The 16,229-nt window shown below is 52.8% G+C and overlaps 47 non-coding genes across 47 annotated transcripts; 24 read left to right on the forward strand and 23 right to left on the reverse strand.

Moving 5' to 3' along the window:
- Window positions 1-57: 57 nt before the first annotated feature.
- Window positions 58-149, reverse strand: Trnai-uau (transfer RNA isoleucine (anticodon UAU)). The gene is given in 2 exon segments: window positions 58-93; window positions 112-149. It is a non-coding gene; the product is annotated as a tRNA-Ile (tRNA).
- A 442-nt stretch (window positions 150-591) lies between these two features.
- Window positions 592-664, forward strand: Trnar-acg (transfer RNA arginine (anticodon ACG)). Its single transcript has one exon. It is a non-coding gene; the product is annotated as a tRNA-Arg (tRNA).
- A 283-nt stretch (window positions 665-947) lies between these two features.
- On the forward strand, window positions 948-1,019 carry Trnam-cau (transfer RNA methionine (anticodon CAU)). Its single transcript has one exon. It is a non-coding gene; the product is annotated as a tRNA-Met (tRNA).
- Window positions 1,020-1,252: 233 nt separating this feature from the next.
- Window positions 1,253-1,324, reverse strand: Trnad-guc (transfer RNA aspartic acid (anticodon GUC)). Its single transcript has one exon. It is a non-coding gene; the product is annotated as a tRNA-Asp (tRNA).
- Window positions 1,325-1,435: 111 nt separating this feature from the next.
- Trnai-uau (transfer RNA isoleucine (anticodon UAU)) lies at window positions 1,436-1,527 on the reverse strand. The gene is given in 2 exon segments: window positions 1,436-1,471; window positions 1,490-1,527. It is a non-coding gene; the product is annotated as a tRNA-Ile (tRNA).
- Window positions 1,528-1,969: 442 nt separating this feature from the next.
- Window positions 1,970-2,042, forward strand: Trnar-acg (transfer RNA arginine (anticodon ACG)). Its single transcript has one exon. It is a non-coding gene; the product is annotated as a tRNA-Arg (tRNA).
- Window positions 2,043-2,325: 283 nt separating this feature from the next.
- On the forward strand, window positions 2,326-2,397 carry Trnam-cau (transfer RNA methionine (anticodon CAU)). The gene has a single exon. It is a non-coding gene; the product is annotated as a tRNA-Met (tRNA).
- A 232-nt stretch (window positions 2,398-2,629) lies between these two features.
- Trnad-guc (transfer RNA aspartic acid (anticodon GUC)) lies at window positions 2,630-2,701 on the reverse strand. The gene has a single exon. It is a non-coding gene; the product is annotated as a tRNA-Asp (tRNA).
- Window positions 2,702-2,812: 111 nt separating this feature from the next.
- Trnai-uau (transfer RNA isoleucine (anticodon UAU)) lies at window positions 2,813-2,904 on the reverse strand. The gene is given in 2 exon segments: window positions 2,813-2,848; window positions 2,867-2,904. It is a non-coding gene; the product is annotated as a tRNA-Ile (tRNA).
- A 442-nt stretch (window positions 2,905-3,346) lies between these two features.
- On the forward strand, window positions 3,347-3,419 carry Trnar-acg (transfer RNA arginine (anticodon ACG)). Its single transcript has one exon. It is a non-coding gene; the product is annotated as a tRNA-Arg (tRNA).
- Window positions 3,420-3,702: 283 nt separating this feature from the next.
- Window positions 3,703-3,774, forward strand: Trnam-cau (transfer RNA methionine (anticodon CAU)). Its single transcript has one exon. It is a non-coding gene; the product is annotated as a tRNA-Met (tRNA).
- Window positions 3,775-4,007: 233 nt separating this feature from the next.
- Window positions 4,008-4,079, reverse strand: Trnad-guc (transfer RNA aspartic acid (anticodon GUC)). The gene has a single exon. It is a non-coding gene; the product is annotated as a tRNA-Asp (tRNA).
- A 111-nt stretch (window positions 4,080-4,190) lies between these two features.
- On the reverse strand, window positions 4,191-4,282 carry Trnai-uau (transfer RNA isoleucine (anticodon UAU)). The gene is given in 2 exon segments: window positions 4,191-4,226; window positions 4,245-4,282. It is a non-coding gene; the product is annotated as a tRNA-Ile (tRNA).
- Window positions 4,283-4,724: 442 nt separating this feature from the next.
- Trnar-acg (transfer RNA arginine (anticodon ACG)) lies at window positions 4,725-4,797 on the forward strand. Its single transcript has one exon. It is a non-coding gene; the product is annotated as a tRNA-Arg (tRNA).
- A 283-nt stretch (window positions 4,798-5,080) lies between these two features.
- Window positions 5,081-5,152, forward strand: Trnam-cau (transfer RNA methionine (anticodon CAU)). Its single transcript has one exon. It is a non-coding gene; the product is annotated as a tRNA-Met (tRNA).
- Window positions 5,153-5,385: 233 nt separating this feature from the next.
- Window positions 5,386-5,457, reverse strand: Trnad-guc (transfer RNA aspartic acid (anticodon GUC)). The gene has a single exon. It is a non-coding gene; the product is annotated as a tRNA-Asp (tRNA).
- A 111-nt stretch (window positions 5,458-5,568) lies between these two features.
- On the reverse strand, window positions 5,569-5,660 carry Trnai-uau (transfer RNA isoleucine (anticodon UAU)). The gene is given in 2 exon segments: window positions 5,569-5,604; window positions 5,623-5,660. It is a non-coding gene; the product is annotated as a tRNA-Ile (tRNA).
- Window positions 5,661-6,102: 442 nt separating this feature from the next.
- On the forward strand, window positions 6,103-6,175 carry Trnar-acg (transfer RNA arginine (anticodon ACG)). Its single transcript has one exon. It is a non-coding gene; the product is annotated as a tRNA-Arg (tRNA).
- Window positions 6,176-6,458: 283 nt separating this feature from the next.
- Window positions 6,459-6,530, forward strand: Trnam-cau (transfer RNA methionine (anticodon CAU)). Its single transcript has one exon. It is a non-coding gene; the product is annotated as a tRNA-Met (tRNA).
- A 233-nt stretch (window positions 6,531-6,763) lies between these two features.
- Window positions 6,764-6,835, reverse strand: Trnad-guc (transfer RNA aspartic acid (anticodon GUC)). Its single transcript has one exon. It is a non-coding gene; the product is annotated as a tRNA-Asp (tRNA).
- Window positions 6,836-6,946: 111 nt separating this feature from the next.
- Window positions 6,947-7,038, reverse strand: Trnai-uau (transfer RNA isoleucine (anticodon UAU)). The gene is given in 2 exon segments: window positions 6,947-6,982; window positions 7,001-7,038. It is a non-coding gene; the product is annotated as a tRNA-Ile (tRNA).
- A 442-nt stretch (window positions 7,039-7,480) lies between these two features.
- On the forward strand, window positions 7,481-7,553 carry Trnar-acg (transfer RNA arginine (anticodon ACG)). The gene has a single exon. It is a non-coding gene; the product is annotated as a tRNA-Arg (tRNA).
- Window positions 7,554-7,836: 283 nt separating this feature from the next.
- Window positions 7,837-7,908, forward strand: Trnam-cau (transfer RNA methionine (anticodon CAU)). Its single transcript has one exon. It is a non-coding gene; the product is annotated as a tRNA-Met (tRNA).
- Window positions 7,909-8,141: 233 nt separating this feature from the next.
- Trnad-guc (transfer RNA aspartic acid (anticodon GUC)) lies at window positions 8,142-8,213 on the reverse strand. Its single transcript has one exon. It is a non-coding gene; the product is annotated as a tRNA-Asp (tRNA).
- Window positions 8,214-8,324: 111 nt separating this feature from the next.
- Trnai-uau (transfer RNA isoleucine (anticodon UAU)) lies at window positions 8,325-8,416 on the reverse strand. Its single transcript is given in 2 exon segments — window positions 8,325-8,360; window positions 8,379-8,416. It is a non-coding gene; the product is annotated as a tRNA-Ile (tRNA).
- A 442-nt stretch (window positions 8,417-8,858) lies between these two features.
- Trnar-acg (transfer RNA arginine (anticodon ACG)) lies at window positions 8,859-8,931 on the forward strand. The gene has a single exon. It is a non-coding gene; the product is annotated as a tRNA-Arg (tRNA).
- A 283-nt stretch (window positions 8,932-9,214) lies between these two features.
- Window positions 9,215-9,286, forward strand: Trnam-cau (transfer RNA methionine (anticodon CAU)). The gene has a single exon. It is a non-coding gene; the product is annotated as a tRNA-Met (tRNA).
- Window positions 9,287-9,519: 233 nt separating this feature from the next.
- Trnad-guc (transfer RNA aspartic acid (anticodon GUC)) lies at window positions 9,520-9,591 on the reverse strand. The gene has a single exon. It is a non-coding gene; the product is annotated as a tRNA-Asp (tRNA).
- A 111-nt stretch (window positions 9,592-9,702) lies between these two features.
- Trnai-uau (transfer RNA isoleucine (anticodon UAU)) lies at window positions 9,703-9,794 on the reverse strand. The gene is given in 2 exon segments: window positions 9,703-9,738; window positions 9,757-9,794. It is a non-coding gene; the product is annotated as a tRNA-Ile (tRNA).
- A 442-nt stretch (window positions 9,795-10,236) lies between these two features.
- On the forward strand, window positions 10,237-10,309 carry Trnar-acg (transfer RNA arginine (anticodon ACG)). Its single transcript has one exon. It is a non-coding gene; the product is annotated as a tRNA-Arg (tRNA).
- A 283-nt stretch (window positions 10,310-10,592) lies between these two features.
- On the forward strand, window positions 10,593-10,664 carry Trnam-cau (transfer RNA methionine (anticodon CAU)). Its single transcript has one exon. It is a non-coding gene; the product is annotated as a tRNA-Met (tRNA).
- A 233-nt stretch (window positions 10,665-10,897) lies between these two features.
- Window positions 10,898-10,969, reverse strand: Trnad-guc (transfer RNA aspartic acid (anticodon GUC)). The gene has a single exon. It is a non-coding gene; the product is annotated as a tRNA-Asp (tRNA).
- Window positions 10,970-11,080: 111 nt separating this feature from the next.
- Trnai-uau (transfer RNA isoleucine (anticodon UAU)) lies at window positions 11,081-11,172 on the reverse strand. Its single transcript is given in 2 exon segments — window positions 11,081-11,116; window positions 11,135-11,172. It is a non-coding gene; the product is annotated as a tRNA-Ile (tRNA).
- Window positions 11,173-11,602: 430 nt separating this feature from the next.
- On the forward strand, window positions 11,603-11,675 carry Trnar-acg (transfer RNA arginine (anticodon ACG)). Its single transcript has one exon. It is a non-coding gene; the product is annotated as a tRNA-Arg (tRNA).
- Window positions 11,676-11,958: 283 nt separating this feature from the next.
- Window positions 11,959-12,030, forward strand: Trnam-cau (transfer RNA methionine (anticodon CAU)). The gene has a single exon. It is a non-coding gene; the product is annotated as a tRNA-Met (tRNA).
- A 233-nt stretch (window positions 12,031-12,263) lies between these two features.
- On the reverse strand, window positions 12,264-12,335 carry Trnad-guc (transfer RNA aspartic acid (anticodon GUC)). The gene has a single exon. It is a non-coding gene; the product is annotated as a tRNA-Asp (tRNA).
- A 111-nt stretch (window positions 12,336-12,446) lies between these two features.
- On the reverse strand, window positions 12,447-12,538 carry Trnai-uau (transfer RNA isoleucine (anticodon UAU)). Its single transcript is given in 2 exon segments — window positions 12,447-12,482; window positions 12,501-12,538. It is a non-coding gene; the product is annotated as a tRNA-Ile (tRNA).
- A 442-nt stretch (window positions 12,539-12,980) lies between these two features.
- Trnar-acg (transfer RNA arginine (anticodon ACG)) lies at window positions 12,981-13,053 on the forward strand. Its single transcript has one exon. It is a non-coding gene; the product is annotated as a tRNA-Arg (tRNA).
- Window positions 13,054-13,336: 283 nt separating this feature from the next.
- Window positions 13,337-13,408, forward strand: Trnam-cau (transfer RNA methionine (anticodon CAU)). Its single transcript has one exon. It is a non-coding gene; the product is annotated as a tRNA-Met (tRNA).
- Window positions 13,409-13,641: 233 nt separating this feature from the next.
- Window positions 13,642-13,713, reverse strand: Trnad-guc (transfer RNA aspartic acid (anticodon GUC)). The gene has a single exon. It is a non-coding gene; the product is annotated as a tRNA-Asp (tRNA).
- A 111-nt stretch (window positions 13,714-13,824) lies between these two features.
- Window positions 13,825-13,916, reverse strand: Trnai-uau (transfer RNA isoleucine (anticodon UAU)). The gene is given in 2 exon segments: window positions 13,825-13,860; window positions 13,879-13,916. It is a non-coding gene; the product is annotated as a tRNA-Ile (tRNA).
- Window positions 13,917-14,358: 442 nt separating this feature from the next.
- On the forward strand, window positions 14,359-14,431 carry Trnar-acg (transfer RNA arginine (anticodon ACG)). The gene has a single exon. It is a non-coding gene; the product is annotated as a tRNA-Arg (tRNA).
- Window positions 14,432-14,714: 283 nt separating this feature from the next.
- Window positions 14,715-14,786, forward strand: Trnam-cau (transfer RNA methionine (anticodon CAU)). The gene has a single exon. It is a non-coding gene; the product is annotated as a tRNA-Met (tRNA).
- A 233-nt stretch (window positions 14,787-15,019) lies between these two features.
- Trnad-guc (transfer RNA aspartic acid (anticodon GUC)) lies at window positions 15,020-15,091 on the reverse strand. Its single transcript has one exon. It is a non-coding gene; the product is annotated as a tRNA-Asp (tRNA).
- Window positions 15,092-15,202: 111 nt separating this feature from the next.
- Window positions 15,203-15,294, reverse strand: Trnai-uau (transfer RNA isoleucine (anticodon UAU)). The gene is given in 2 exon segments: window positions 15,203-15,238; window positions 15,257-15,294. It is a non-coding gene; the product is annotated as a tRNA-Ile (tRNA).
- Window positions 15,295-15,736: 442 nt separating this feature from the next.
- Trnar-acg (transfer RNA arginine (anticodon ACG)) lies at window positions 15,737-15,809 on the forward strand. The gene has a single exon. It is a non-coding gene; the product is annotated as a tRNA-Arg (tRNA).
- A 283-nt stretch (window positions 15,810-16,092) lies between these two features.
- Window positions 16,093-16,164, forward strand: Trnam-cau (transfer RNA methionine (anticodon CAU)). The gene has a single exon. It is a non-coding gene; the product is annotated as a tRNA-Met (tRNA).
- The last annotated feature ends 65 nt before the right edge of the window (window positions 16,165-16,229 follow it).

Genomic DNA, 16,229 nt, shown 5'->3' on the forward strand with positions numbered 1-16,229 from the left:
ACATCTAAAATCTAGCGTCCCGATGCTTCCAGAGTCAGCTGCTACGAAATAAAAGTATGCCCCAGGTGAGGCTCGAACTCACAACCCTGGCATTGCTCACGGCTACTGCCTTATAAGTACCGTGCGCTAACCAATTGCGCCACTGGGGCTACAGCGGAATGGTTTCAGTTAGCGGTATTCACTTTGCTGCCAAGCTGTTGTGGCTACAGACCCATCATACGATCATCACCTACGGCCATACTGCCACTTCAGCACCTGTCTACGAATGCTTCATACGATTCTTGTTTCATATGCTACACTTACAGGCATATCAACCGCTTGTCATCACCGAAAAAATGCAGAAAAACGGGCGCCTTGCATTCTGCTACCTGTCCAACAGCGGGGGCAGATGTATGGCAAGCTCTAGGCTGTGCAGGCGCACCGTGGCCGAGGAGCTGGAGGAGAGATGCCTTCCTTAGCAGCTCCCTGCAGAGTGCGGAAGACCAGAGTGGCCGCGCCGCCGTTGTCAGTGGACGACACGCAATTGCCGAGCCACGGAGAACACGTTGCTTTGCGATGTGCACCCGCCCCGTGGCTTACACCGCGAACAGTGGCCCTGTGGCGCAACGGATAACGCGTCTGACTACGGATCAGAAGATTCCAGGTTCGAATCCTGGCAGGGTCGGCATTTTGTTAGTTGCGGGGGCGTAGCTAGGCAATGCATTCGAATGTCTCCACCTTCGTGGAGTGCAATGTTAATCCTGAGCATCTCGCAGCTGCATCTCGAGACGATCGTGGTAAATATCGCTTCGTGCAAGCGTCAGCGTAGCGTCAGTCGAGCAAAGTCGAGACAAGTCAAGCTGAGAGATGATACGCAGTTAATTAAACGGTAGGCGCGTGAAACCGATGCACACAACGCTTTCCAAGTGTCCAATGCCACGCACCGAAAAGAACGGACTGCTGCACGCAGCAGAGTGGCGCAGTGGAAGCGTGCTGGGCCCATAACCCAGAGGTCCGTGGATCGAAACCACGCTCTGCTAAAATTATTCTTTTTCGTTGGTGCTTCGAGCTCGATCATTAAGCTTGGGGTGCGCTGATTCAGCGACGTCAGTAAACCCTGTCAGTTGTGAAACGATGACGTCGTGTGAAGAATACGAGAAACACTTCCTAAGACGCAGACCTTCTTACGATTTTTTAGCAATTACATTCCTTGATCACAAGGGTAATGCTTTTTCGGGCCATACGTGCAACTTTCGCGATATAAAAATCGCACCTCCCCGGCGGGGAATCGAACCCCGGTCTCCCGCGTGACAGACGGGGATACTAACCACTATACTACCGAGGAACACGCAGGCGGTCTATACAATGCACGCACATTTCTGCTTCTCAAGTACGTGATACATCTAAAATCTAGCGTCCCGATGCTTCCAGAGTCAGCTGCTACGAAATAAAAGTATGCCCCAGGTGAGGCTCGAACTCACAACCCTGGCATTGCTCACGGCTACTGCCTTATAAGTACCGTGCGCTAACCAATTGCGCCACTGGGGCTACAGCGGAATGGTTTCAGTTAGCGGTATTCACTTTGCTGCCAAGCTGTTGTGGCTACAGACCCATCATACGATCATCACCTACGGCCATACTGCCACTTCAGCACCTGTCTACGAATGCTTCATACGATTCTTGTTTCATATGCTACACTTACAGGCATATCAACCGCTTGTCATCACCGAAAAAATGCAGAAAAACGGGCGCCTTGCATTCTGCTACCTGTCCAACAGCGGGGGCAGATGTATGGCAAGCTCTAGGCTGTGCAGGCGCACCGTGGCCGAGGAGCTGGAGGAGAGATGCCTTCCTTAGCAGCTCCCTGCAGAGTGCGGAAGACCAGAGTGGCCGCGCCGCCGTTGTCAGTGGACGACACGCAATTGCCGAGCCACGGAGAACACGTTGCTTTGCGATGTGCACCCGCCCCGTGGCTTACACCGCGAACAGTGGCCCTGTGGCGCAACGGATAACGCGTCTGACTACGGATCAGAAGATTCCAGGTTCGAATCCTGGCAGGGTCGGCATTTTGTTAGTTGCGGGGGCGTAGCTAGGCAATGCATTCGAATGTCTCCACCTTCGTGGAGTGCAATGTTAATCCTGAGCATCTCGCAGCTGCATCTCGAGACGATCGTGGTAAATATCGCTTCGTGCAAGCGTCAGCGTAGCGTCAGTCGAGCAAAGTCGAGACAAGTCAAGCTGAGAGATGATACGCAGTTAATTAAACGGTAGGCGCGTGAAACCGATGCACACAACGCTTTCCAAGTGTCCAATGCCACGCACCGAAAAGAACGGACTGCTGCACGCAGCAGAGTGGCACAGTGGAAGCGTGCTGGGCCCATAACCCAGAGGTCCGTGGATCGAAACCACGCTCTGCTAAAATTATTCTTTTTCGTTGGTGCTTCGAGCTCGATCATTAAGCTTGGGGTGCGCTGATTCAGCGACGTCAGTAAACCCTGTCAGTTGTGAAACGATGACGTCGTGTGAAGAATACGAGAAACACTTCCTAAGACGCAGACCTTCTTACGATTTTTTAGCAATTACATTCCTTGATCACAAGGGTAATGCTTTTTCGGGCCATACGTGCAACTTTCGCGATATAAAAATCGCACCTCCCGGCGGGGAATCGAACCCCGGTCTCCCGCGTGACAGGCGGGGATACTAACCACTATACTACCGAGGAACACGCAGGCGGTCTATACAATGCACGCACATTTCTGCTTCTCAAGTACGTGATGCATCTAAAATCTAGCGTCCCGATGCTTCCAGAGTCAGCTGCTACGAAATAAAAGTATGCCCCAGGTGAGGCTCGAACTCACAACCCTGGCATTGCTCACGGCTACTGCCTTATAAGTACCGTGCGCTAACCAATTGCGCCACTGGGGCTACAGCGGAATGGTTTCAGTTAGCGGTATTCACTTTGCTGCCAAGCTGTTGTGGCTACAGACCCATCATACGATCATCACCTACGGCCATACTGCCACTTCAGCACCTGTCTACGAATGCTTCATACGATTCTTGTTTCATATGCTACACTTACAGGCATATCAACCGCTTGTCATCACCGAAAAAATGCAGAAAAACGGGCGCCTTGCATTCTGCTACCTGTCCAACAGCGGGGGCAGATGTATGGCAAGCTCTAGGCTGTGCAGGCGCACCGTGGCCGAGGAGCTGGAGGAGAGATGCCTTCCTTAGCAGCTCCCTGCAGAGTGCGGAAGACCAGAGTGGCCGCGCCGCCGTTGTCAGTGGACGACACGCAATTGCCGAGCCACGGAGAACACGTTGCTTTGCGATGTGCACCCGCCCCGTGGCTTACACCGCGAACAGTGGCCCTGTGGCGCAACGGATAACGCGTCTGACTACGGATCAGAAGATTCCAGGTTCGAATCCTGGCAGGGTCGGCATTTTGTTAGTTGCGGGGGCGTAGCTAGGCAATGCATTCGAATGTCTCCACCTTCGTGGAGTGCAATGTTAATCCTGAGCATCTCGCAGCTGCATCTCGAGACGATCGTGGTAAATATCGCTTCGTGCAAGCGTCAGCGTAGCGTCAGTCGAGCAAAGTCGAGACAAGTCAAGCTGAGAGATGATACGCAGTTAATTAAACGGTAGGCGCGTGAAACCGATGCACACAACGCTTTCCAAGTGTCCAATGCCACGCACCGAAAAGGACGGACTGCTGCACGCAGCAGAGTGGCGCAGTGGAAGCGTGCTGGGCCCATAACCCAGAGGTCCGTGGATCGAAACCACGCTCTGCTAAAATTATTCTTTTTCGTTGGTGCTTCGAGCTCGATCATTAAGCTTGGGGTGCGCTGATTCAGCGTCGTCAGTAAACCCTGTGAGTTGTGAAACGATGACGTCGTGTGAAGAATACGAGAAACACTTCCTAAGACGCAGACCTTCTTACGATTTTTTAGCAATTACATTCCTTGATCACAAGGGTAATGCTTTTTCGGGCCATACGTGCAACTTTCGCGATATAAAAATCGCACCTCCCCGGCGGGGAATCGAACCCCGGTCTCCCGCGTGACAGGCGGGGATACTAACCACTATACTACCGAGGAACACGCAGGCGGTCTATACAATGCACGCACATTTCTGCTCCTCAAGTACGTGATGCATCTAAAATCTAGCGTCCCGATGCTTCCAGAGTCAGCTGCTACGAAATAAAAGTATGCCCCAGGTGAGGCTCGAACTCACAACCCCGGCATTGCTCACGGCTACTGCCTTATAAGTACCGTGCGCTAACCAATTGCGCCACTGGGGCTACAGCGGAATGGTTTCAGTTAGCGGTATTCACTTTGCTGCCAAGCTGTTGTGGCTACAGACCCATCATACGATCATCACCTACGGCCATACTGCCACTTCAGCACCTGTCTACGAATGCTTCATACGATTCTTGTTTCATATGCTACACTTACAGGCATATCAACCGCTTGTCATCACCGAAAAAATGCAGAAAAACGGGCGCCTTGCATTCTGCTACCTGTCCAACAGCGGGGGCAGATGTATGGCAAGCTCTAGGCTGTGCAGGCGCACCGTGGCCGAGGAGCTGGAGGAGAGATGCCTTCCTTAGCAGCTCCCTGCAGAGTGCGGAAGACCAGAGTGGCCGCGCCGCCGTTGTCAGTGGACGACACGCAATTGCCGAGCCACGGAGAACACGTTGCTTTGCGATGTGCACCCGCCCCGTGGCTTACACCGCGAACAGTGACCCTGTGGCGCAACGGATAACGCGTCTGACTACGGATCAGAAGATTCCAGGTTCGAATCCTGGCAGGGTCGGCATTTTGTTAGTTGCGGGGGCGTAGCTAGGCAATGCATTCGAATGTCTCCACCTTCGTGGAGTGCAATGTTAATCCTGAGCATCTCGCAGCTGCATCTCGAGACGATCGTGGTAAATATCGCTTCGTGCAAGCGTCAGCGTAGCGTCAGTCGAGCAAAGTCGAGACAAGTCAAGCTGAGAGATGATACGCAGTTAATTAAACGGTAGGCGCGTGAAACCGATGCACACAACGCTTTCCAAGTGTCCAATGCCACGCACCGAAAAGGACGGACTGCTGCACGCAGCAGAGTGGCGCAGTGGAAGCGTGCTGGGCCCATAACCCAGAGGTCCGTGGATCGAAACCACGCTCTGCTAAAATTATTCTTTTTCGTTGGTGCTTCGAGCTCGATCATTAAGCTTGGGGTGCGCTGATTCAGCGTCGTCAGTAAACCCTGTGAGTTGTGAAACGATGACGTCGTGTGAAGAATACGAGAAACACTTCCTAAGACGCAGACCTTCTTACGATTTTTTAGCAATTACATTCCTTGATCACAAGGGTAATGCTTTTTCGGGCCATACGTGCAACTTTCGCGATATAAAAATCGCACCTCCCCGGCGGGGAATCGAACCCCGGTCTCCCGCGTGACAGGCGGGGATACTAACCACTATACTACCGAGGAACACGCAGGCGGTCTATACAATGCACGCACATTTCTGCTTCTCAAGTACGTGATACATCTAAAATCTAGCGTCCCGATGCTTCCAGAGTCAGCTGCTACGAAATAAAAGTATGCCCCAGGTGAGGCTCGAACTCACAACCCTGGCATTGCTCACGGCTACTGCCTTATAAGTACCGTGCGCTAACCAATTGCGCCACTGGGGCTACAGCGGAATGGTTTCAGTTAGCGGTATTCACTTTGCTGCCAAGCTGTTGTGGCTACAGACCCATCATACGATCATCACCTACGGCCATACTGCCACTTCAGCACCTGTCTACGAATGCTTCATACGATTCTTGTTTCATATGCTACACTTACAGGCATATCAACCGCTTGTCATCACCGAAAAAATGTAGAAAAACGGGCGCCTTGCATTCTGCTACCTGTCCAACAGCGGGGGCAGATGTATGGCAAGCTCTAGGCTGTGCAGGCGCACCGTGGCCGAGGAGCTGGAGGAGAGATGCCTTCCTTAGCAGCTCCCTGCAGAGTGCGGAAGACCAGAGTGGCCGCGCCGCCGTTGTCAGTGGACGACACGCAATTGCCGAGCCACGGAGAACACGTTGCTTTGCGATGTGCACCCGCCCCGTGGCTTACACCGCGAACAGTGGCCCTGTGGCGCAACGGATAACGCGTCTGACTACGGATCAGAAGATTCCAGGTTCGAATCCTGGCAGGGTCGGCATTTTGTTAGTTGCGGGGGCGTAGCTAGGCAATGCATTCGAATGTCTCCACCTTCGTGGAGTGCAATGTTAATCCTGAGCATCTCGCAGCTGCATCTCGAGACGATCGTGGTAAATATCGCTTCGTGCAAGCGTCAGCGTAGCGTCAGTCGAGCAAAGTCGAGACAAGTCAAGCTGAGAGATGATACGCAGTTAATTAAACGGTAGGCGCGTGAAACCGATGCACACAACGCTTTCCAAGTGTCCAATGCCACGCACCGAAAAGGACGGACTGCTGCACGCAGCAGAGTGGCGCAGTGGAAGCGTGCTGGGCCCATAACCCAGAGGTCCGTGGATCGAAACCACGCTCTGCTAAAATTATTCTTTTTCGTTGGTGCTTCGAGCTCGATCATTAAGCTTGGGGTGCGCTGATTCAGCGTCGTCAGTAAACCCTGTGAGTTGTGAAACGATGACGTCGTGTGAAGAATACGAGAAACACTTCCTAAGACGCAGACCTTCTTACGATTTTTTAGCAATTACATTCCTTGATCACAAGGGTAATGCTTTTTCGGGCCATACGTGCAACTTTCGCGATATAAAAATCGCACCTCCCCGGCGGGGAATCGAACCCCGGTCTCCCGCGTGACAGGCGGGGATACTAACCACTATACTACCGAGGAACACGCAGGCGGTCTATACAATGCACGCACATTTCTGCTCCTCAAGTACGTGATGCATCTAAAATCTAGCGTCCCGATGCTTCCAGAGTCAGCTGCTACGAAATAAAAGTATGCCCCAGGTGAGGCTCGAACTCACAACCCCGGCATTGCTCACGGCTACTGCCTTATAAGTACCGTGCGCTAACCAATTGCGCCACTGGGGCTACAGCGGAATGGTTTCAGTTAGCGGTATTCACTTTGCTGCCAAGCTGTTGTGGCTACAGACCCATCATACGATCATCACCTACGGCCATACTGCCACTTCAGCACCTGTCTACGAATGCTTCATACGATTCTTGTTTCATATGCTACACTTACAGGCATATCAACCGCTTGTCATCACCGAAAAAATGCAGAAAAACGGGCGCCTTGCATTCTGCTACCTGTCCAACAGCGGGGGCAGATGTATGGCAAGCTCTAGGCTGTGCAGGCGCACCGTGGCCGAGGAGCTGGAGGAGAGATGCCTTCCTTAGCAGCTCCCTGCAGAGTGCGGAAGACCAGAGTGGCCGCGCCGCCGTTGTCAGTGGACGACACGCAATTGCCGAGCCACGGAGAACACGTTGCTTTGCGATGTGCACCCGCCCCGTGGCTTACACCGCGAACAGTGGCCCTGTGGCGCAACGGATAACGCGTCTGACTACGGATCAGAAGATTCCAGGTTCGAATCCTGGCAGGGTCGGCATTTTGTTAGTTGCGGGGGCGTAGCTAGGCAATGCATTCGAATGTCTCCACCTTCGTGGAGTGCAATGTTAATCCTGAGCATCTCGCAGCTGCATCTCGAGACGATCGTGGTAAATATCGCTTCGTGCAAGCGTCAGCGTAGCGTCAGTCGAGCAAAGTCGAGACAAGTCAAGCTGAGAGATGATACGCAGTTAATTAAACGGTAGGCGCGTGAAACCGATGCACACAACGCTTTCCAAGTGTCCAATGCCACGCACCGAAAAGGACGGACTGCTGCACGCAGCAGAGTGGCGCAGTGGAAGCGTGCTGGGCCCATAACCCAGAGGTCCGTGGATCGAAACCACGCTCTGCTAAAATTATTCTTTTTCGTTGGTGCTTCGAGCTCGATCATTAAGCTTGGGGTGCGCTGATTCAGCGTCGTCAGTAAACCCTGTCAGTTGTGAAACGATGACGTCGTGTGAAGAATACGAGAAACACTTCCTAAGACGCAGACCTTCTTACGATTTTTTAGCAATTACATTCCTTGATCACAAGGGTAATGCTTTTTCGGGCCATATGTGCAACTTTCGCGATATAAAAATCGCACCTCCCCGGCGGGGAATCGAACCCCGGTCTCCCGCGTGACAGGCGGGGATACTAACCACTATACTACCGAGGAACACGCAGGCGGTCTATACAATGCACGCACATTTCTGCTCCTCAAGTACGTGATGCATCTAAAATCTAGCGTCCCGATGCTTCCAGAGTCAGCTGCTACGAAATAAAAGTATGCCCCAGGTGAGGCTCGAACTCACAACCCCGGCATTGCTCACGGCTACTGCCTTATAAGTACCGTGCGCTAACCAATTGCGCCACTGGGGCTACAGCGGAATGGTTTCAGTTAGCGGTATTCACTTTGTTGCCAAGCTGTTGTGGCTACAGACCCATCATACGATCATCACCTACGGCCATACTGCCACTTCAGCACCTGTCTACGAATGCTTCATACGATTCTTGTTTCATATGCTACACTTACAGGCATATCAACCGCTTGTCATCACCGAAAAAATGCAGAAAAACGGGCGCCTTGCATTCTGCTACCTGTCCAACAGCGGGGGCAGATGTATGGCAAGCTCTAGGCTGTGCAGGCGCACCGTGGCCGAGGAGCTGGAGGAGAGATGCCTTCCTTAGCAGCTCCCTGCAGAGTGCGGAAGACCAGAGTGGCCGCGCCGCCGTTGTCAGTGGACGACACGCAATTGCCGAGCCACGGAGAACACGTTGCTTTGCGATGTGCACCCGCCCCGTGGCTTACACCGCGAACAGTGGCCCTGTGGCGCAACGGATAACGCGTCTGACTACGGATCAGAAGATTCCAGGTTCGAATCCTGGCAGGGTCGGCATTTTGTTAGTTGCGGGGGCGTAGCTAGGCAATGCATTCGAATGTCTCCACCTTCGTGGAGTGCAATGTTAATCCTGAGCATCTCGCAGCTGCATCTCGAGACGATCGTGGTAAATATCGCTTCGTGCAAGCGTCAGCGTAGCGTCAGTCGAGCAAAGTCGAGACAAGTCAAGCTGAGAGATGATACGCAGTTAATTAAACGGTAGGCGCGTGAAACCGATGCACACAACGCTTTCCAAGTGTCCAATGCCACGCACCGAAAAGAACGGACTGCTGCACGCAGCAGAGTGGCGCAGTGGAAGCGTGCTGGGCCCATAACCCAGAGGTCCGTGGATCGAAACCACGCTCTGCTAAAATTATTCTTTTTCGTTGGTGCTTCGAGCTCGATCATTAAGCTTGGGGTGCGCTGATTCAGCGACGTCAGTAAACCCTGTCAGTTGTGAAACGATGACGTCGTGTGAAGAATACGAGAAACACTTCCTAAGACGCAGACCTTCTTACGATTTTTTAGCAATTACATTCCTTGATCACAAGGGTAATGCTTTTTCGGGCCATACGTGCAACTTTCGCGATATAAAAATCGCACCTCCCCGGCGGGGAATCGAACCCCGGTCTCCCGCGTGACAGGCGGGGATACTAACTACTATACTACCGAGGAACACGCAGGCGGTCTATACAATGCACGCACATTTCTGCTTCTCAAGTACGTGATACATCTAAAATCTAGCGTCCCGATGCTTCCAGAGTCAGCTGCTACGAAATAAAAGTATGCCCCAGGTGAGGCTCGAACTCACAACCCTGGCATTGCTCACGGCTACTGCCTTATAAGTACCGTGCGCTAACCAATTGCGCCACTGGGGCTACAGCGGAATGGTTTCAGTTAGCGGTATTCACTTTGCTGCCAAGCTGTTGTGGCTACAGACCCATCATACGATCATCACCTACGGCCATACTGCCACTTCAGCACCTGTCTACGAATGCTTCATACGATTCTTGTTTCATATGCTACACTTACAGGCATATCAACCGCTTGTCATCACCGAAAAAATGTAGAAAAACGGGCGCCTTGCATTCTGCTACCTGTCCAACAGCGGGGGCAGATGTATGGCAAGCTCTAGGCTGTGCAGGCGCACCGTGGCCGAGGAGCTGGAGGAGAGATGCCTTCCTTAGCAGCTCCCTGCAGAGTGCGGAAGACCAGAGTGGCCGCGCCGCCGTTGTCAGTGGACGACACGCAATTGCCGAGCCACGGAGAACACGTTGCTTTGCGATGTGCACCCGCCCCGTGGCTTACACCGCGAACAGTGGCCCTGTGGCGCAACGGATAACGCGTCTGACTACGGATCAGAAGATTCCAGGTTCGAATCCTGGCAGGGTCGGCATTTTGTTAGTTGCGGGGGCGTAGCTAGGCAATGCATTCGAATGTCTCCACCTTCGTGGAGTGCAATGTTAATCCTGAGCATCTCGCAGCTGCATCTCGAGACGATCGTGGTAAATATCGCTTCGTGCAAGCGTCAGCGTAGCGTCAGTCGAGCAAAGTCGAGACAAGTCAAGCTGAGAGATGATACGCAGTTAATTAAACGGTAGGCGCGTGAAACCGATGCACACAACGCTTTCCAAGTGTCCAATGCCACGCACCGAAAAGGACGGACTGCTGCACGCAGCAGAGTGGCGCAGTGGAAGCGTGCTGGGCCCATAACCCAGAGGTCCGTGGATCGAAACCACGCTCTGCTAAAATTATTCTTTTTCGTTGGTGCTTCGAGCTCGATCATTAAGCTTGGGGTGCGCTGATTCAGCGACGTCAGTAAACCCTGTCAGTTGTGAAACGATGACGTCGTGTGAAGAATACGAGAAACACTTCCTAAGACGCAGACCTTCTTACGATTTTTTAGCAATTACATTCCTTGATCACAAGGGTAATGCTTTTTCGGGCCATACGTGCAACTTTCGCGATATAAAAATCGCACCTCCCCGGCGGGGAATCGAACCCCGGTCTCCCGCGTGACAGGCGGGGATACTAACCACTATACTACCGAGGAACACGCAGGCGGTCTATACAATGCACGCACATTTCTGCTTCTCAAGTACGTGATGCATCTAAAATCTAGCGTCCCGATGCTTCCAGAGTCAACTGCTACGAAATAAAAGTATGCCCCAGGTGAGGCTCGAACTCACAACCCCGGCATTGCTCACGGCTACTGCCTTATAAGTACCGTGCGCTAACCAATTGCGCCACTGGGGCTACAGCGGAATGGTTTCAGTTAGCGGTATTCACTTTGCTGCCAAGCTGTTGTGGCTACAGACCCATCATACGATCATCACCTACGGCCATACTGCCACTTCAGCACCTGTCTACGAATGCTTCATACGATTCTTGTTTCATATGCTACACTTACAGGCATATCAACCGCTTGTCATCACCGAAAAAATGCAGAAAAACGGGCGCCTTGCATTCTGCTACCTGTCCAGATGTATGGCAAGCTCTAGGCTGTGCAGGCGCACCGTGGCCGAGGAGCTGGAGGAGAGATGCCTTCCTTAGCAGCTCCCTGCAGAGTGCGGAAGACCAGAGTGGCCGCGCCGCCGTTGTCAGTGGACGACACGCAATTGCCGAGCCACGGAGAACACGTTGCTTTGCGATGTGCACCCTCCCCGTGGCTTACACCGCGAACAGTGGCCCTGTGGCGCAACGGATAACGCGTCTGACTACGGATCAGAAGATTCCAGGTTCGAATCCTGGCAGGGTCGGCATTTTGTTAGTTGCGGGGGCGTAGCTAGGCAATGCATTCGAATGTCTCCACCTTCGTGGAGTGCAATGTTAATCCTGAGCATCTCGCAGCTGCATCTCGAGACGATCGTGGTAAATATCGCTTCGTGCAAGCGTCAGCGTAGCGTCAGTCGAGCAAAGTCGAGACAAGTCAAGCTGAGAGATGATACGCAGTTAATTAAACGGTAGGCGCGTGAAACCGATGCACACAACGCTTTCCAAGTGTCCAATGCCACGCACCGAAAAGGACGGACTGCTGCACGCAGCAGAGTGGCGCAGTGGAAGCGTGCTGGGCCCATAACCCAGAGGTCCGTGGATCGAAACCACGCTCTGCTAAAATTATTCTTTTTCGTTGGTGCTTCGAGCTCGATCATTAAGCTTGGGGTGCGCTGATTCAGCGTCGTCAGTAAACCCTGTCAGTTGTGAAACGATGACGTCGTGTGAAGAATACGAGAAACACTTCCTAAGACGCAGACCTTCTTACGATTTTTTAGCAATTACATTCCTTGATCACAAGGGTAATGCTTTTTCGGGCCATATGTGCAACTTTCGCGATATAAAAATCGCACCTCCCCGGCGGGGAATCGAACCCCGGTCTCCCGCGTGACAGGCGGGGATACTAACCACTATACTACCGAGGAACACGCAGGCGGTCTATACAATGCACGCACATTTCTGCTCCTCAAGTACGTGATGCATCTAAAATCTAGCGTCCCGATGCTTCCAGAGTCAGCTGCTACGAAATAAAAGTATGCCCCAGGTGAGGCTCGAACTCACAACCCCGGCATTGCTCACGGCTACTGCCTTATAAGTACCGTGCGCTAACCAATTGCGCCACTGGGGCTACAGCGGAATGGTTTCAGTTAGCGGTATTCACTTTGTTGCCAAGCTGTTGTGGCTACAGACCCATCATACGATCATCACCTACGGCCATACTGCCACTTCAGCACCTGTCTACGAATGCTTCATACGATTCTTGTTTCATATGCTACACTTACAGGCATATCAACCGCTTGTCATCACCGAAAAAATGCAGAAAAACGGGCGCCTTGCATTCTGCTACCTGTCCAACAGCGGGGGCAGATGTATGGCAAGCTCTAGGCTGTGCAGGCGCACCGTGGCCGAGGAGCTGGAGGAGAGATGCCTTCCTTAGCAGCTCCCTGCAGAGTGCGGAAGACCAGAGTGGCCGCGCCGCCGTTGTCAGTGGACGACACGCAATTGCCGAGCCACGGAGAACACGTTGCTTTGCGATGTGCACCCGCCCCGTGGCTTACACCGCGAACAGTGGCCCTGTGGCGCAACGGATAACGCGTCTGACTACGGATCAGAAGATTCCAGGTTCGAATCCTGGCAGGGTCGGCATTTTGTTAGTTGCGGGGGCGTAGCTAGGCAATGCATTCGAATGTCTCCACCTTCGTGGAGTGCAATGTTAATCCTGAGCATCTCGCAGCTGCATCTCGAGACGATCGTGGTAAATATCGCTTCGTGCAAGCGTCAGCGTAGCGTCAGTCGAGCAAAGTCGAGACAAGTCAAGCTGAGAGATGATACGCAGTTAATTAAACGGTAGGCGCGTGAAACCGATGCACACAACGCTTTCCAAGTGTCCAATGCCACGCACCGAAAAGGACGGACTGCTGCACGCAGCAGAGTGGCGCAGTGGAAGCGTGCTGGGCCCATAACCCAGAGGTCCGTGGATCGAAACCACGCTCTGCTAAAATTATTCTTTTTCGTTGGTGCTTCGAGCTCGATCATTAAGCTTGGGGTGCGCTGATTCAGCGTCGTCAGTAAACCCTGTCAGTTGTGAAACGATGACGTCGTGTGAAGAATACGAGAAACACTTCCTAAGACGCAGACCTTCTTACGATTTTTTAGCAATTACATTCCTTGATCACAAGGGTAATGCTTTTTCGGGCCATACGTGCAACTTTCGCGATATAAAAATCGCACCTCCCCGGCGAGGAATCGAACCCCGGTCTCCCGCGTGACAGGCGGGGATACTAACCACTATACTACCGAGGAACACGCAGGCGGTCTATACAATGCACGCACATTTCTGCTTCTCAAGTACGTGATGCATCTAAAATCTAGCGTCCCGATGCTTCCAGAGTCAGCTGCTACGAAATAAAAGTATGCCCCAGGTGAGGCTCGAACTCACAACCCTGGCATTGCTCACGGCTACTGCCTTATAAGTACCGTGCGCTAACCAATTGCGCCACTGGGGCTACAGCGGAATGGTTTCAGTTAGCGGTATTCACTTTGCTGCCAAGCTGTTGTGGCTACAGACCCATCATACGATCATCACCTACGGCCATACTGCCACTTCAGCACCTGTCTACGAATGCTTCATACGATTCTTGTTTCATATGCTACACTTACAGGCATATCAACCGCTTGTCATCACCGAAAAAATGCAGAAAAACGGGCGCCTTGCATTCTGCTACCTGTCCAACAGCGGGGGCAGATGTATGGCAAGCTCTAGGCTGTGCAGGCGCACCGTGGCCGAGGAGCTGGAGGAGAGATGCCTTCCTTAGCAGCTCCCTGCAGAGTGCGGAAGACCAGAGTGGCCGCGCCGCCGTTGTCAGTGGACGACACGCAATTGCCGAGCCACGGAGAACATGTTGCTTTGCGATGTGCACCCGCCCCGTGGCTTACACCGCGAACAGTGGCCCTGTGGCGCAACGGATAACGCGTCTGACTACGGATCAGAAGATTCCAGGTTCGAATCCTGGCAGGGTCGGCATTTTGTTAGTTGCGGGGGCGTAGCTAGGCAATGCATTCGAATGTCTCCACCTTCGTGGAGTGCAATGTTAATCCTGAGCATCTCGCAGCTGCATCTCGAGACGATCGTGGTAAATATCGCTTCGTGCAAGCGTCAGCGTAGCGTCAGTCGAGCAAAGTCGAGACAAGTCAAGCTGAGAGATGATACGCAGTTAATTAAACGGTAGGCGCGTGAAACCGATGCACACAACGCTTTCCAAGTGTCCAATGCCACGCACCGAAAAGGACGGACTGCTGCACGCAGCAGAGTGGCGCAGTGGAAGCGTGCTGGGCCCATAACCCAGAGGTCCGTGGATCGAAACCACGCTCTGCTAAAATTATTCTTTTTCGTTGGTGCTTCGAGCTCGATCATTAAGCTTGGGGTGCGCTGATTCAGCGACGTCAGTAAACCCTGTCAGTTGTGAAACGATGACGTCGTGTGAAGAATACGAGAAACACTTCCTAAGACGCAGACCTTCTTACGATTTTTTAGCAATTACATTCCTTGATCACAAGGGTAATGCTTTTTCGGGCCATACGTGCAACTTTCGCGATATAAAAATCGCACCTACCCGGCGGGGAATCGAACCCCGGTCTCCCGCGTGACAGGCGGGGATACTAACCACTATACTACCGAGGAACACGCAGGCGGTCTATACAATGCACGCACATTTCTGCTTCTCAAGTACGTGATACATCTAAAATCTAGCGTCCCGATGCTTCCAGAGTCAGCTGCTACGAAATAAAAGTATGCCCCAGGTGAGGCTCGAACTCACAACCCAGGCATTGCTCACGGCTACTGCCTTATAAGTACCGTGCGCTAACCAATTGCGCCACTGGGGCTACAGCGGAATGGTTTCAGTTAGCGGTATTCACTTTGCTGCCAAGCTGTTGTGGCTACAGACCCATCATACGATCATCACCTACGGCCATACTGCCACTTCAGCACCTGTCTACGAATGCTTCATACGATTCTTGTTTCATATGCTACACTTACAGGCATATCAACCGCTTGTCATCACCGAAAAAATGCAGAAAAACGGGCGCCTTGCATTCTGCTACCTGTCCAACAGCGGGGGCAGATGTATGGCAAGCTCTAGGCTGTGCAGGCGCACCGTGGCCGAGGAGCTGGAGGAGAGATGCCTTCCTTAGCAGCTCCCTGCAGAGTGCGGAAGACCAGAGTGGCCGCGCCGCCGTTGTCAGTGGACGACACGCAATTGCCGAGCCACGGAGAACACGTTGCTTTGCGATGTGCACCCGCCCCGTGGCTTACACCGCGAACAGTGGCCCTGTGGCGCAACGGATAACGCGTCTGACTACGGATCAGAAGATTCCAGGTTCGAATCCTGGCAGGGTCGGCATTTTGTTAGTTGCGGGGGCGTAGCTAGGCAATGCATTCGAATGTCTCCACCTTCGTGGAGTGCAATGTTAATCCTGAGCATCTCGCAGCTGCATCTCGAGACGATCGTGGTAAATATCGCTTCGTGCAAGCGTCAGCGTAGCGTCAGTCGAGCAAAGTCGAGACAAGTCAAGCTGAGAGATGATACGCAGTTAATTAAACGGTAGGCGCGTGAAACCGATGCACACAACGCTTTCCAAGTGTCCAATGCCACGCACCGAAAAGGACGGACTGCTGCACGCAGCAGAGTGGCGCAGTGGAAGCGTGCTGGGCCCATAACCCAGAGGTCCGTGGATCGAAACCACGCTCTGCTAAAATTATTCTTTTTCGTTGGTGCTTCGAGCTCGATCATTAAGCTTGGGGTGCGCTGATTCAGCGT

The sequence above is a fragment of the Schistocerca gregaria genome, chromosome 8, assembly GCF_023897955.1.
Source record: "Schistocerca gregaria isolate iqSchGreg1 chromosome 8, iqSchGreg1.2, whole genome shotgun sequence".
In the NCBI taxonomy this organism is placed as follows: Eukaryota; Metazoa; Arthropoda; class Insecta; order Orthoptera; family Acrididae; genus Schistocerca; species Schistocerca gregaria.